General features: G+C 53.8%; 1 long non-coding RNA gene across 1 annotated transcript; it reads left to right on the top strand.

The window, feature by feature from the left end:
• Positions 1 to 6,663: 6,663 nt before the first annotated feature.
• Positions 6,664 to 10,063, top strand: LOC128781678 (uncharacterized). Its single transcript, XR_008428450.1, has 2 exons — positions 6,664 to 6,814; positions 8,283 to 10,063. It is a non-coding gene; the product is annotated as an uncharacterized LOC128781678 (long non-coding RNA).
• Positions 10,064 to 15,256: the final 5,193 nt, after the last annotated feature.

Raw genomic sequence — 15,256 nt, 5'->3', positions numbered from 1 at the left:
CATGATACCGGGACAGCCCGGCCGTGTGGGATAGCCCGGCCGTGTGGGACAGCCCGGGCATGATACCGGGACAGCCCGGGTGTGTGGGACAGCCCGGGCGTGTGGGACAGCCCGGGCATGATACCGGGACAGCCCGGGCATGATACCGGGACAGCCCGGGCATGATACCGGGACAGCCCGGCCGTGTGGGACAGCCCGGCCGTGTGGGGACAGCCCGGGTGTGTGAGACAGCCCGGGTGTGATACCGGGACAGCCCGGCCGTGTGGGACAGCCCGGGCGTGATACCGGGACAGCCCGGCCGTGATACCGGGACGTCCCACCCGTGTCAGCGGGATACCCCGGGCGTGTGGGACGGCCCGCCCGTGTCACCGGCATACCCCGGGCATGATACTGGGACAGCCGGGCCGTGTGGGGACAGCCCGGGCGTGATACCGGGACATCCCACCCGTGTCAGCGGGACACCCCGGCCATGTCAGCGGGACATCCACCCGTGCGGGACATCCTGCCCGTGTCACTGTGATGCCCAACCCATGTGAGACACCCCACCCGTGTCACCGGGACACCCCACCCGTGTGGGACACCCTGCCCGTGTCACCGAGACACCCGGTGCCTGTGGGACACCTTACGCGTGTCAGCGGGACACCCTGCCCGTGTGGGACACCCCAGGCGTGTCAGCGGGACACCCCACGGGTGTGGGACACCCCGGCTGTGTGGGACACCCCGCTCGTGTCACCGGCGCTCCGAAAGGCTCGGGTGGGACGGGACGTGTGGAATCATCCCGCTCAACCCGCTGCCGTGGGCACGGGCACCTTCCACCGGGCCTGGTTGCTTCGAGCCGTGGCCAGCCTGGCACCTTCCAGAACCTTCCTCATCCTCAGGGCACCTCTGCGCCCCCAGGATGTGCCCATTCTCAGAGCTCCTCAGAGCACCTCAGTCCTCAGCCAGGACCTTCCCCAGCACCCCCAGGACCTCCCCCATCCTCAGGGCACCCTCAGAACTTCTCCATCCTCAGAACTCCCCAGTGCACAGCCAGGACATTCCCCATTCTGAAAGCACCCCGAGGTCCTTTCCCATCCTCACAGAACCTGAGGGTGCCCACAGCTCCTTCCTCATCCCCAGGGCACCCCCAGCTCCTTCCCCATCCCCAGGGCACCTCCAGCTCCTTCCTCATCCTCAGGGCACCCCCAGGACCTCCCCCATCCTCAGGTCACCCTCAGAACTTCTCCATCCTCAGAACTCCCCAGTGCACAGCCAGGACATTCCACATTCTGAAAGCACCCCGAGGTCCCTCCCCATCCTCACAGAACCTGAGGGCACCCCCAGCTCCTTCCTCATCCTCAGGGCACCCCCATCTCCTTCCCCATCCTCAGGGCACATTCAGGACCTTCCTCATCCTCAGGGCACCCCCAGCTCCTTCCTCATCCTCAGGACACCCTCAGCTCCTTCCTCATCCTCAGGGCACCCCCAGCTCCTTCCTCATCCCCAAGAGGGCACCCCCAGCTCTTTCCTCATCCTCAGGGCACCCCCAGCTCCTTCACCATCTTCGGGGCACACTCAGGACCTTCCCCATCCTCAGGACACCCTCAGAACTTCTCCATCCTCAGAACTCCCCAGTGCACAGCCGGGACATTCTCTGTTCTGAAAGCACGCCAAGGTCCTCCCCCATCCTCAGGGCACCCCCAGCTCCTTCCCCATCCCCAGGAGGGCACCCCCAGCTCCTTCCCCATCCTCAGGGCACCCCCAGCTCCTTCCCCATCCCCAGGAGGGCACCCCCAGCTCCTTCCCCATCCTCAGGGCACCTCCAGCTCCTTCCTCATCCTCAGGGCACTCTCAGTTCCTTCCTCATCCTCAGGACACCCCCAGCTCCTTCCCCATCCCCAGGAGGGCACCCCCAGCTCCTTCCTCATCCTCAGGGCACCTCCAGCTCCTTCCTCATCCTCAGGACACCCCCAGTTCCTTCCTCATCCTCAGGGCACCCCCAGCTCCTTCCCCATCCCCAGGGCACCCATGGCAGTCACAGCCACGGCGTGAGCGGCTCTCGGCTGGACGTGCCGGCGTGTGGAGGCCCGAGGAGCAGCAGGATGGAGGTAAAGCTGCGTGCCCGGCCTTGGTGCCCGAGTCCTCCCAGCGAGGGAGGTTCTGGACACGCATTTCCCAGCCTGGCACGCGCCCCTGGCCGGGTGCTCGCGTGCAGCCGCCAAGGCCAGCGACACAGATCCCCCCGGCTGCGGCACATCCGACAGCTGTGCTGGAAGCTTGCTCCCACTAAAGAAGGGGTCTGAGGGGCCTGGGGGTTTGTTTGAGCACTCGTTGTCTTGCCCACACAGCAGAGACTCGTCCCTCCCTTCCCCTCACACCGATGCCCAACAAGCTGGCTTTGGCACAGCCATTAACGCCCAGAAACAATCAAGTTTCTGCCCATTGAAGCCCTCACTGCTCGATCCTGTCCTCAGGAAAGAGGGATGAGAGAGCGGCCCCGCCGTGCCCAAGGGGAAGCAGAAAAAGCAGCAGAGCTCGAGATTAAACAACTTTAATGAAGTATCACCGGAATCCCAGCCCCAGCCCACCCAGAGAGGCCTCAACACCTTCCCTGGGAGCCCCAGCCGTGCCCTTTCCGTAGCCAGGGACGTTTGCTTCTGCTCTGCCTGCACAGGGAGGCTGCCACAGTCAGTGCCACGGATCCTGAGGGCAGGAATGGAAGTGGAAAACTCCTCCCGGCGCTTTTGAGCAGGACTTGCAGCTCAGCCAGCCCCGGTACTGCTGTGGGCCTTCCCTCATCTCAGGCAGGTGTGAGCTCCCCGTGGTTCCCAAGGCATCCTGTGCCCTGCAGGCACGAGGGCTGTGCGAGCCCTGGGAGCTGTTTTGGGTACTGCTACAAGACAAATTGCCTGTGCAGAAGTGTTTACAGGTATTCCCAAGCTCCCACCTCTCCGTGCTCAGGCAGTAATTGCCAGGCAGCTGACAGGGAGAATTTACTGCCTGTTGGTGTTCGCAAAGCAAACTCTCCCTGGGTTTGCTTCCCTTTACTTTGCTTCCCTGTTTGTTTTCTAATACACTGTTGTCTGGCCTGAGCTTCTTCCTTATTCTGGACATGTGCCTGGCAAGCTCAGGAAGAAATCCAGGTGAGGAGGGAATGCCCAGGTATCCCTGCCGTTCCCACATCAGCCATTTCCACCCTCCAGGTGACCCCTGATGTTCTCCTTGTCACATTTGGAGCTGTCACATTTTGGCCAGGGGCAGAAAGGAGTGGGGGGAGCTCTAATTCCCAGTTCTTCCAAAGCTCTACCTCCTTCAAACACTCCTCTGGCAGGAGAAAAGGAAACGTTCAACCCCTGTCCCTGCTGTCCTCTCAGTGCTGCTTTCAAATGCCAATATGGGATTCCCAGTAGGATGTAAATTTACAGTCTCTGTTCAGTCTCACTTCTGACGCCATTCCACATGGAATCTCCCTAAATACACATCTGCATGTGGACAACTCCCCATGCAGATTTTGGGAATCCCCCCCCCCCCCAGCTGTATTTAAAGCTGTCTCCAGATTCCCCAAACATCAGCCTGAGCCTGAGTCCGTTTTTGTCCGTGATGGGATTTGCTCCCAGCAGAAACATTTGATCCTGAGACCTCATAAACCCATTCCCAGGTGGGTGTTTGATATCCCTGGAATGAGATCTTTGTGCCTTTCAGCACAATCAGCAACACAGGCAGTGACTACGCCTGTCTGTCACACGTGTGTGGGCATCTCATGGAGCATCCCAGAATCCCAGAGCCACCAGGAATGTGGGAAGAGCCCTCCAGGACCATCCAGCCCCACCAGCATCACCCCAAACCCTGTCCCCAAGGCCACATCCAGACTCCTCTGGGACAATTCCAGTGACTCCAAACCTCCCTGGGCAGCTCATCCCAAGGCCTGACCACTCTGCCAGGGAAATTTCCTTTCCCAATCTCCAACCTGAGCCTCCCCTGGTGTCATTTGAGGCCATTTCCTCTCCTCCTCTCCCTTGGGACACGGCAGCAGAGCCTGATCCCCCTCACTGCCCCTCCTGGCAGGAGCTGTGCAGAGCAGTGAGGTCCCCCCTGAGCCTCCTTTTCTCAGGCTGAGCCCCCCCAGCTCCCTCAGGAGTTTTCCAGTCCCTTCCCAGCTCCATTCCCTGCCCTGGACACGTTCCAGCCCTGTTCTGTCCTTTATCCCCAGATCTTTCCCCACCAGTCTAAGGTGTCCACCGTGTCCGAGCTCCCTTGAATCTCACAAGCTTGGTTTTCCCTCCAAAAGCATCCAAAGACTGTAGGAAATGTAATATTTAATATTTAAGAGCACAGGGTTAGAGAGGATGGTCTGAACAGTGAGTGGTGACCATGCCCTGAATACTCAGTAAGGAAATAAAAACTCCCCTAACAGAGATTTTATTTACTTTATTTAAGTAATAAGTGTCATGCAAAACGTCCTGACTTTCTCATGCTGCAATTTGGGCAAACCACCCTCTCTGCATCCTGGTGTCTACCCCATGCATCCCTATCCCAAAGAGCAGCACAGAGAGCATGGATGAAATTCCACCCTTAATACATCACCCTTTGTAATAAAGCACAAGATAAAAATACGTCCTCACGAATTCCATATACATATGCCAAGGTTTTCTTTGGGAAAGATGTTGGGAATGTTTGAGGCTTGCAGCAAAGTGGGGCTCTGCTCCCAGGGAACAGGGACAGGACGAGGGGAAATGTCCTCAAGGTGTTCCAGGAGAGGCTCAGGCTGGACACCAGGAGCAATTTCCCCATGGAAAGGGTGCTCAGGCCTTGGCAGGGGGTCACAGCTTGGACTCGATCACCTGGGAGGGCATTTCCAACCTCAGTGATTCTGGGATTCCATGAAAAAATGTCCTGCAATATCTCAGAGGCTCCTGACAAAGAAGCTGGCCCAGCATGGCAGTTAAGAGTGAAAATGAAAGACAAAAATTGGCACTTCTAGAAGCTCAAAATCACCATTCAGAACTTCTCTAACCACAGCTATTTTTGGTTTTAGCAGTCTCCTGACTAGGCTGTACAAAACCTCATTTTGCATCAGGCCCTTTCTATGCCACAAAAAGCCAATTCTCTGATTAAAACATTTAATTTCCAGCTATGGCACGTCACTCAATATCAAAATAAAATCAAAATTTATCACAGGTTTCGGACTGGGATGTTGGTTACCTGCAGCCCCAGGTCAGGAGAGGTATTTGGAGGTGCTGGTAGGAAGCAGGAATTGCCTGTGGCAAGAGGAATTGCCCAGCTGGGTGAGATTTTTTTTGCCTGGCTATGGGTACAGGCCTGTTTTCCCTGCTGTTTCCTCACCTCTCCAGGAGCTTTGCCCATAAACACCACATGTTTCAGGTGGGTTTAGGATTTAGGACTAGGGTCTAATGAGAGGATGTGAAAGAGAGGGGAAAAGGAAAGGGAGGAGAATAGATGGAAAAATACTGGGATGAAGAAAGATTAGATTTGGGGAAGATTAGGACAGGGAAAGATGGGAGCTAAAAGAGAAGAGTCATGGATTTGTGTGTCCAGAGGAGGCTCCAGGATGAGCAGAGGGCTGGAGCAGCTCTGCTGGGAGGAAAGGCTGGCACAGCTGGCATTGTTCACCTGCACAGGAGAAGCTTTGGGCTGAGCTCAGGGTGGCCTTGCAGGGCCTGGAGGAGCCCCAGGAAAGCTGGAGAGAGACAATTTCCAGGGGATGCAGGGACAGGAGCCAGGGAATGGCTCCCAGTGCCAGAGGGCAGGGCTGGATGGGAGATTGGGAATTGGGAATTGTTCCCTGGCAGGGTGGGCAGGGGCTGGGATGGAATTGCCAGAGCAGCTGGGGCTGCCCCTGGATCCCTGGCAGTGCCCAAGGCCAGGTTGGACACTGGGGCTGGAGCAGCCTGGCACAGTGGGAGGTGTCCCTGCCATGGCAGGGCTGGCACTGGGTGGGATTTAGGGTCCCTGCAACCCAAACATTCCACGGATCTTGTCACCTCCCTTCAGGCATTTCCCCTTGGTCACCCCAAAGCTTCTCTCCAGGTGAACAATCCCAGCTCTCCCAGCCTTTCCTCCATCCCTCTGCTCCTCCTGGTGCCTCCTCTGGAATTGCTCCAGCAGCTCCGTGTCCATGTGCCACAATGTGATGCTTGCACACGATGGAAGGAGTTCGGATTCTTCTCGCTGTTTACTTTTAAAAAGCTGCATAATTGCACACATCCAATCTGCTTTAAATGAGGACTAGGTTGCAAAATCAATAGCACATAATGAGGAGCGTTATTTCTCCTTCCTCTCCTCTGCATCTGCATATGCAAAGTAGATAATTGCCCACTTTTCTTCTCCATGGGCTCTGTGCCACATTTATTTTTCAGGGTGGAGCCACTCTGGAGCTGTGTCAGGATGACATAGTGGAGGAGGCTGCTGTCTCCAGAAGTTTTTCCACATTTGTTTCAGCAGACAGAAGATGAGCAGTGAATGTGCAGGGGATTATGTGGAAAAGGATGAGCTCTTGGGTTTAAACCAGCTGGGATGTGTCTTAGGAAGGGACTGAATCCCTCCTTCCTTACTTGGGTGGGGCTGCACGAGTCAGTTAAGCCACACTTCTTGCAGGTGGCCTTGAATTTCACCCTCCCAGTTTCTGAGTGTCTGAGTTGACATTTTGTGGTCTCATTTGCAGAAGTGCTGAATGATCCCAGATGGAATAAATTCAATTGGTGCTACACATGTGAAGAGCTCTGAATGAGGAACGCAGCAACTTCTTGAAATATTCACTTGAACTCGTCACTGTCTCAAAGTCAGGAACCAGAATCTAAAGAACCTTCAACTGCAGGTAATTCCAGCCCATCCCAAACCCATCACACCCAGGAGGAAACAAAACCTGTTCATGGCTGGTGGTTCTTTTCCATGGAAAGGGGAGGAAGGGGCATCTTCCTGCTGTTTATCCTGATATCCCAGAAGTGTCCTGCCCAAAAAAACCTAAACCCAGGATGGTTGGGAAAGTTGTTGTGACACCCCTGCCCCTCTCACCCTTCTCCTGAGTGTTAATGGCTCTGCCAGGTAGGACCAGGAGTCTCCAAAATTCCTGACAGGAGGACACAGACAGAGGGGGTCGGGCTCTGCTGCCAGGGAACAGGGACAGGAGGAGAGGGAACGGCCCCAGGCTGGGCCAGGGCAGGCTCAGCTTGGCCAGCAGCAGGAATTTCCCCATGGAAAGGCTGCTCAGGCCTTGGCAGGGGCTGCCCAGGGAGCTTTGCAGTGCCCATCCCTGCAGGTGTCCCCTGGAGGTGGCACTCAGAGCTCTGGGCTGGGGACAAGGTGGGCACGGGGCACAGCTGGGGCTGCATGGGCTGGGAGGGCTTTTCCAGCCCCAGGGATTCCAGGATTCTGAGAAACACAGCTGGGTGGGTGGAGGGAATGGCTGTGGAGGGATTTGGGGCTCTGGGAGGGCCCAGCTCTTCCAGAGAAAGCTCTGGGGGTTACAGTGTGGTTTGGGAGGTGCAGTCACCAGCAGGGCTCAGCTGGGTTATCCCAAATTCTGAGTGCCAGGAGAGCCTGGGGAAAAAAAGAGGGAGAAATGGCTCAGCTAAGAAAAGCTTTAAACTGGGAGAGAGGCAGGCCAGTGATAGAGTCCAAAAGTAACTGTAACAAATGGTAATTTACCTGGACTACAATAGAAGATTAGAGAGATACAAAATGAGATTAGATGGGATTTGGGGCAGGAATTGTTCCCTGGCAGGGTGGGCAGGCCCTGGCACAGAGTGCCCAGAGCAGTTGGGGCTGCCCCTGGCTCCCTGGAAATGTCCCAGCTCAGGTTGGGTGTGGAACCTCATGGAAGGTTCCCTGCCCATGACATGGGGCTGGATGAGCTTGAAGATCCCTCCAACCGAAACCATTCCATTGATCCCTGATGAGGGAACAGCTCGGAATGCACGAGCGGGCAGAGGAGACTGGGAGAAGCTGCAGAGCCACCACAGGCACACCTTTGGTTCCTGTGTCCCATCTTCAGGCCACAACTCAATTAAATCCCAATCAGTGGCTCATTAACCCTCCCGTGGGAGCAGACACTCCAGCAAACTGGGAACAGCAATAAAAGCAGAAGCCTGTAAGAGTGAAAACGAATAAAATCGATGTAATTAGCAAAGGGAAGAGAAAATTCCAGGTAGGTATGGCTGTTCTTCAGGAGTTAGAGCAAGAAAATGGTGAGAAACAGATGTGCTCTTCCTCCAGGATGGCAGGATGGGAGGAGGTGAGACAGGGAATGCCAAAATGATCGATGGCTTTTTCTCCTCACTCCTCAGCAAGGAGAATGAACAATGGTCCATTGAGTAACCACGAAGAACAGAGAGAACAGAGCAGAACATTTCAGCGAGTTGGGGTTTTTCCAGTCAGCCAGACCTGGCAGAAAGCAACTGAGAGGATGTGGAGGACTGGCTGAATCCTAGAGGAATCCACAAGGAATCCCTTCCCACGCCTGGAAAAGGGAAGAGCAGGGACAGGTGCTGCAGTCACCTGAGTGAAAAAAAAAAAAAAAAACAACAGCTTTGGGAATGTCAGAGGAGAAAACAGCCCAACTTGAATTCGTGGAAATTTCTGGAAACAAATAATGAAACAAAGTTTTCTTTTGTGCATGGGAAATAATGAAATGATAAGTGGAGGCCAAGAATGATTTGCCAGGAACAAATCCTGCCCAGCCAGGCTCATTTCCTCCCCTGACAAGTAGCAGCTCTTATGGACAATAGATATTGCATATCTTGACTGGAGCGAGGCTTTCAGCACAGCCTCCGCTGAGGGAACTAAAATGAAACCATTGTAAGGTGAACTCAGCTGTTTGAAACATCAAAAACCCTCCAAGAGGGATTGTTGTTGGTGTGGAAAAAGGATGGAAAGCGTTTTTGCAGATGCCCTGCACTGGGTTCGTGCCATTCCCTGTTTTCCTTGTGTTTTGGAGGATGAAGGATTGAGTGGGAAAGTTCTTCCAGGATTAACATCTTGATCCTTGAAGAAATGGTGTGAAAACAGCAAGATTCAGTGCAGGTGTAAACTCAGTTTTAGATAAGAATAAACCCCCCAGCAGAAGGAGCCAGCAAGGCAAAAAAACCTGGACAAAAATCTGGGGGGATTTTGGAAGAGCTTGAGCTCCCTGGGAATTAACAGCGGTGTGGGAAAGCAAGGATTGTCCTGAAATGTCTAAACAGGCTGGTTGGGATGTGTGGAATAATAATTCCTGCACTCCCACTCAGCCCTGGGGAGGCCTGAAAGTGAAAAATGAATGATTCCCTTTGGCCACTGAACTCGAGAAACCCCAGCGTGGTCTCCAACTTCCTCACGAGGCCAATTAGGGAAAGCCCTGAGAGCACAAAAAGGTGCTGAAAGTCTGTAAAAATGCTGACCCTGGAGGGAAGTCTCAAAGATCTGGGTTTGGTTGTTTTAATCTAGAGAAAATAGGACAGAGAAGAAACATGATAAGAGTCTTCAAATATGTAACAGGTAGAAGGCAGCAGGAAACTCTCAATGCTTGGAGGGGAGCAGGGAGCTTAAACAATATCCAGAATTACAGTTTCTGCTGGATTTGAGGGAAAACTTCCTAGTCAGGGAGTTAAGGAAGCCTTGGAGGGCACTGAGGGCATTAAATGCAGCTGGAAAAAGCACCACAGATTATTGGTGTGCTCAGGGAGCCACGAGGGAAGAAGCTTTGAGGCAAATGTACCTAAAAAGCTGCAGAAATGGATTTGAAAGGCTCAGGTGACATCTGGAGCTGGAGACATCCTGAGGGTGCTGTCCATGGGTGAAGCACCTCTCAGCTCCCAGGAAGTTCTTTCCAGCAACCCCAAAGCAGGAAAAAAAAGAGAAAAATCAGCTCTAAGATGCAAACACTGAAAGGTTTCTGAGTCCCAGATAATTTCTTGAGGTCTCTTTGTGCCTTCAGTGACTGCAAACAGAAACAGACTGTGCCAGAATGGCCGAATTTCTGCTTCAGTGGTTTCCTGTGCAGGTGAGAAAAAGGATGTTAAGCTCTGTTGGTGCCTTGTGCAAAAATAAATAAATAAAGACAGAGAAAGAAATAAATAAATAAACCAAGGCAGGCTGCATCCTGTGCATTTCTGGCAAGAGCAGCCTGCAATCCCATCACCTGGGAGACAACCAGGGACTGGCACTGCTGCTCTGCCAGGGAACGAGAGGTTTTATCAGGAACCCGAGGGATGGGTTTGGTTGGATCCCTCTGCAAACATTCAGGAGGCAACAGAGCCAAGGCAAGGAAAAGCAGCAGAGGTACAAGGAGCTGGGAAGGGCTGGAGCCCCAGGAGGGGCTGAGGGAGCTGGGAAGGGGCTGAGCCTGGAGCAAAGGAGGCTCAGGGGGGACCTTGTGGCTCTGCACAGCTCCTGCCAGGAGGGGACAGCCGGGACAGGGGTCAGAAAAAGGGACAGGAGGAGAGGGAACGGCCTCAGGCTGGGCCAGGGCAGGCTCAGCTTGGCCAGCAGCAGGAATTTCCCCATGGAAAGGCTGCTCAGGCCTTGGCAGGGGCTGCCCAGGGAGCTTTGCAGTGCCCATCCCTGCAGGTGTCCCCTGGAGGTGGCACTCAGAGCTCTGGGCTGGGGACAAGGTGGGCACGGGGCACTCCATGGCCTTGGAAATCTTTTCCAGCCCCGGGGATTTGGGGATTCTCTGATTCTGGGAAGTTGGCTCAGTTGCCACTCCAGCTCCTTCCAGAGGGCTCTGAGGTCATGCTGAGCAATCCTCCCAGTGCTGGGCATGTGATAATGGAATTCCTGCAATTAAAATGACACCTCCCCCAGAAGCCTCTCTCTGCTTTTCCAGCTGTTTCTCCTCATCTCTGGGCAGGAATTTGCTGCTAATAAATTGTCTTGTGCAAATAGAATATCATGAATCAACTGATTCAATTTAATCAAGTTTAAACCTACATTTTCCTTGAGGAAATCCCTAGCCCAGATTAATTTAGAGAAGTGAGGAGGTTTGATCCCTTCACCCTTAGAAATCACACATGCAAAAGCCATGTTGCTGTTCATAGTGCTGATATCCAGCAGAAATGCTCAGAATGTGGGAAATACGTGAGAAAAGCAATTAAAAAAAAAAAAAATTATTTCTCCCTTGTTCCAGCACAGCCCACCTGTCTTCTGCTTCCCTGACCATGGTGGCTCATCCCAAATTCCAGTTTATTGAAGTGGTGAATGTTCAGCCAGGCTCTGTCTCTCTCTTTTTTTTTTTTCACAGAGACAATTTCTGCACCAGGTTTTCCTGGACGTCCATTCTTTTTTCCATTCAAAAATTCTTTTCACATTCAAAAAGCGTGTCTGGGCAGAAAATGCCGATTTCAGGCATTTCTTCAGCATTTTCAGGTCTCGGAAAATCCATCTGGATTTGTGACTCTGCTCCAGCTCTCATGGAGCTGCTGCCCACCTGTAGGTCCCTCCGTGCTCCATGCACAGCGAGCCTGGTGCTTCTGATGGAACAGGAAATGTTTGGATTTCCATTTGAAGACCAATTCCATTTAAAATTTGATCCAGAACACGCTGAAATGGTTTTGTCCAAAAAAAATCCCCAGGGAAAAAAAAAAAAAAAAAAAAGAAACCTCCGTAGGTCAGTGTAGAGATGTTGGAAATACTCAATAAATGAGAAATCCTAGAAACACAAAGTTGGAAGAGAACTTCAGGATCATCCAGTCCACCCAGCACAGCCCACCTGGAGAAGAGCTGCAGATCCCACACCATTGATTCCACAAGATTCAGGAATTCTCTCTTGGAATGACACAAAGTGGATTCTTCAAGCACCTCCTTTGCTGCTGCCAGGCAGTGAAAAAATCACCCTGGGGCCAACAAAAGGCCTTGCTGTTACTCTTGGTTTCTTTTTTACATGGTGACAATTCAAAATTTCAAATTTCAAGTGACAAACGGGATCCCATGTTTTTCCCCAGGTCAGTGGACAGAGCTCACCAGAATCACACTCCAAAGGAATTTAGTCCTTGCAAGAATAAATTAAGGAAACTGTTTGGTGCAATGTGAATCATTTCAAATCTTTTGGATAATCCACTTATTCCTGCATGTTCAACCTGCAGCAGAGGCCACAGAATAGCATCAGAAGCCTCAAACTCAGTTTGTGCTGGTGATTAATGCAGGTGTTAATTCCTCCAAGGAACCTTTGTGCAAAGATACTCTGCTTGGCAAAGCTCAGGAGCTCACAGGTGTTGGATGTCACTGATATCATCGACCCGGGGGATTAAATCACCTGGGAATTCGGGCAGCTTGAAGAATTTAATCACAGTTTTTCTCAAACCATTCCAAAATGTCTGGTAATTTGTGTTCCTGCCTGGATGGGAATTCAGTAGTAAAATATCTTTTTGAGAGTGCTTCAACCCCCCCACCCAGCCAGGCTTCCAAACTGAAAGTAAAAGCCAGCAGATTTTGCTGAACCCCCCCCCCCCCCCAAGATGTGAAAGATTTGGGGGTTTTGGGGTTCAGGACTGAGGTCAGAACTCACCAGGGGCTGCAGCTCCTCCAGAGGGGCCTCACCAGCCCCAGTGCCCTGATGGCACCTGAGCTTTTCCAGGAATTTGCAGAAGTTTCCTCAGGGCAGTGCAGGATGAGCTCTGGCTCATCTGGAAGAGGGAGAAAGCTCCAGCTCAGCCTGGAGTTTTTATCCACTGGGAGGTAACAAAGGAAAACTGCAGGCAGGAAAATCTGAGTGGATAAAAATCAACTGCACAGAATCACAGAACAATTTGGGTTGGGAGGGACCTCAGAGCCCACCCAGTGCCAGCCCTGCCAGGGCAGGGACAGCTCCCACTGTGCCAGGCTGCTCCAGCCCCAGTGTCCAACCTGGCCTTGGGCACTGCCAGGGATCCAGGGGCAGCCCCAGCTGCTCTGGGCACCCTGTGCCAGGGCCAGAGGCTCAGCTCTTTCTGCCACACTCCAAATAAAAACTCAGACACCTCTCTGAGGATCACAACATTAAAAAAAAAAAAAAACAAATCCAAAATTATACAGCCAACAATGGAGAGCTCAGAGCCCCTGCCAGGGCCTGAAGGGGCCCCAGGAGAGCTGGAGGGGGACTGGGGACAAGGGATGGACACAGGGAATGGCTTCAGAGTAGGATTTGATGGAGATTGGGAATTGGGAATTGTTCCCTGGCATGTTGGGCAGGGGCTGGGATGGAATTGCCAGAGCAGCTGTGTCTGCCCCTGGATCCCTGGCAGTGCCCAAGGCCAGGTTGGACACTGGGGCTGGAGCAGCCTGGCACAGTGGGAGGTGTCCCTGCCATGGCAGGGTGGCACTGGGTGGGATTTAAAATCCTTCCAACCCAAACCATTCCAGGATTGTACAATTCCCACAGATGAAAACAGTTGCCAACGTCATTTCCTATGGACACCAACCCATGTCCAGAACCTCTCACTTCTTAACGTCCACGAAAATCAGGATTCCCTTTGCATTTGCAGCCCTGCTGGCCCTGCTGTGCCATTTCACACCCAATTTCCCAGCCCAGCAGGCCTGGCAGGAGCAGGGGGTGCTGAGCCCGGGTTACCAAGTGAAGCGAGCCAGGGCAGGCCCAGGCTGGCAGCAAAGCCCAGCTCTGCCAGGCGTGTCCTTGTGTGTCCCTGTGTCCAAACACTCCCACTGCACTGCCCAGCGAGGGACAATGGCAGGGGACTGTCCCTCAGCAGGCACAGGCTGGGATTTTGGGTGTCTGTGCAGGGCAGGATGATCCTCAGGGTCCCTTGCAGGATATTCTTGCTGCTATAATTCCCTTTACGAGGTACCACAATGATCCTCAGCAGTGCATCCTGTTAAAATACAGATTTTCCTGACTTGTTTCAGTGGCTGCAATGTCTGGAAAACATCCAACCAAACTTTTTTAGTGGAAGCTGATCCACCTGACGCTGGCACTTGCCATGAGTTATGGTCTCCGTGCTACCAAAACTGAGGTGAAGCAGAACGGAACCCTGTGTGTTCCAAATGTGGGGATTTATCTCCCAAATTTTACATTAGGTAAAACAGAGAACCATTCCTGCAGCAAGTACAGCTGGGAAACAACCTGTGGAAAATACAGCAACATTTGCAGGGAAGCGGGCAGTCAGAGAGCCCCTTGCAGAGATGGTGTGAGTGCTGATACACCAAAAAAAAAAAGAGAATATTTTAGTAATTCCCATGTCGAAATGCGATACAAAAAGTGAAACAATGACCTGTGGCGTTGCTTTATGGGATGTGGAACCCTCTGTGTTGTGTAATAAGATGTTCCAAGGCTGCCAGGCAGAACAACTCGTGCTTTTCTCAGCAGAAGAACTCAGGGAGTAGCAGCAACTCCTCGGCTGCGCTTGGGGCAGCGGAATCTGCACAGTTCCCTCCCTGTGCCAAACTGGAGGCTCTCACACCATCAGCAATTCCCAGCATCGCTTCTTTCACCGATGCCTCCCTAATGTGCCCCGTTCCCAAGTTCTCCTGGCAGTCCCAGGGAAAACAGAAGGTCCCCAACGCCTCCCTGCCGTCCCTGGGGCAGCAAGGCCCAGAACTGACCCCCGACAACGCTGCAGCGGCTGGCAACGCTGGCACCTCACCCCTGGCACCGCCACCCAGCGTAAAATGAGCACGGAGAGCCCGCTCTTCATCTCCTCACCCATTTAGGAGCGGCCACACCAAACCCCCAGGGCCGGGGGCAGGACGGGCAGCGGGCGGTGTCCCCGCGGTGCCACAATCCCCTCTCGCCGTCTGTGCCGCCCCAGCCCCTCACCCCCAGGCCCTGCCGAGGTCCCTGTGCCCACTCGTGGGCTGGTGACACGTTGCCACGTCCCCGCTGCTGGCACGGGAGATGCCAGGGGATGGGAGCGTTCCCGTGGCAATGCCGCCGGCTGCCTGGAGCTCTGCCTGTGCCAGGAGCTCCGGGAAGAGGCAAGGAGGCAAAGCCCAGAGCCTCTGGGGATGGGTGGCCTGGGGCTGCAGCCTGTGGGGGGATCTGTGCCGAAATTCCCAGGCAGGTGTGGGCACACGAGCGTGCTGACACGCACGGAGAGCTCTTGGAGAGGCCACAAAGGTGGGGAAGGGCCTGGGAGAGCCAAACAAGGAGCAGCTGAGGGACCTTGGATTGTCCAGCTGGAGCAGAGGGGCTGTGGGAGACCCACCAGGGGCTGCAGCTCCTCCTGAGGGCTCCTCCATCTCTGCTCCCTGGGACCTGACAGCAGCTGGGCCAGGAGGGATTTAGGGTGGATTTTAGGGAAAGGCTCTTCTTCCCCAGAGCCTGCTGGCACTGCCCAGGCTCCCCAGGGAA

Source organism: Vidua chalybeata, chromosome 2, assembly GCF_026979565.1.
Source record: "Vidua chalybeata isolate OUT-0048 chromosome 2, bVidCha1 merged haplotype, whole genome shotgun sequence".
NCBI classification, from domain to species: domain Eukaryota; kingdom Metazoa; phylum Chordata; class Aves; order Passeriformes; family Viduidae; genus Vidua; species Vidua chalybeata.
This window is presented reverse-complemented; position numbering and strand designations above follow the sequence as displayed.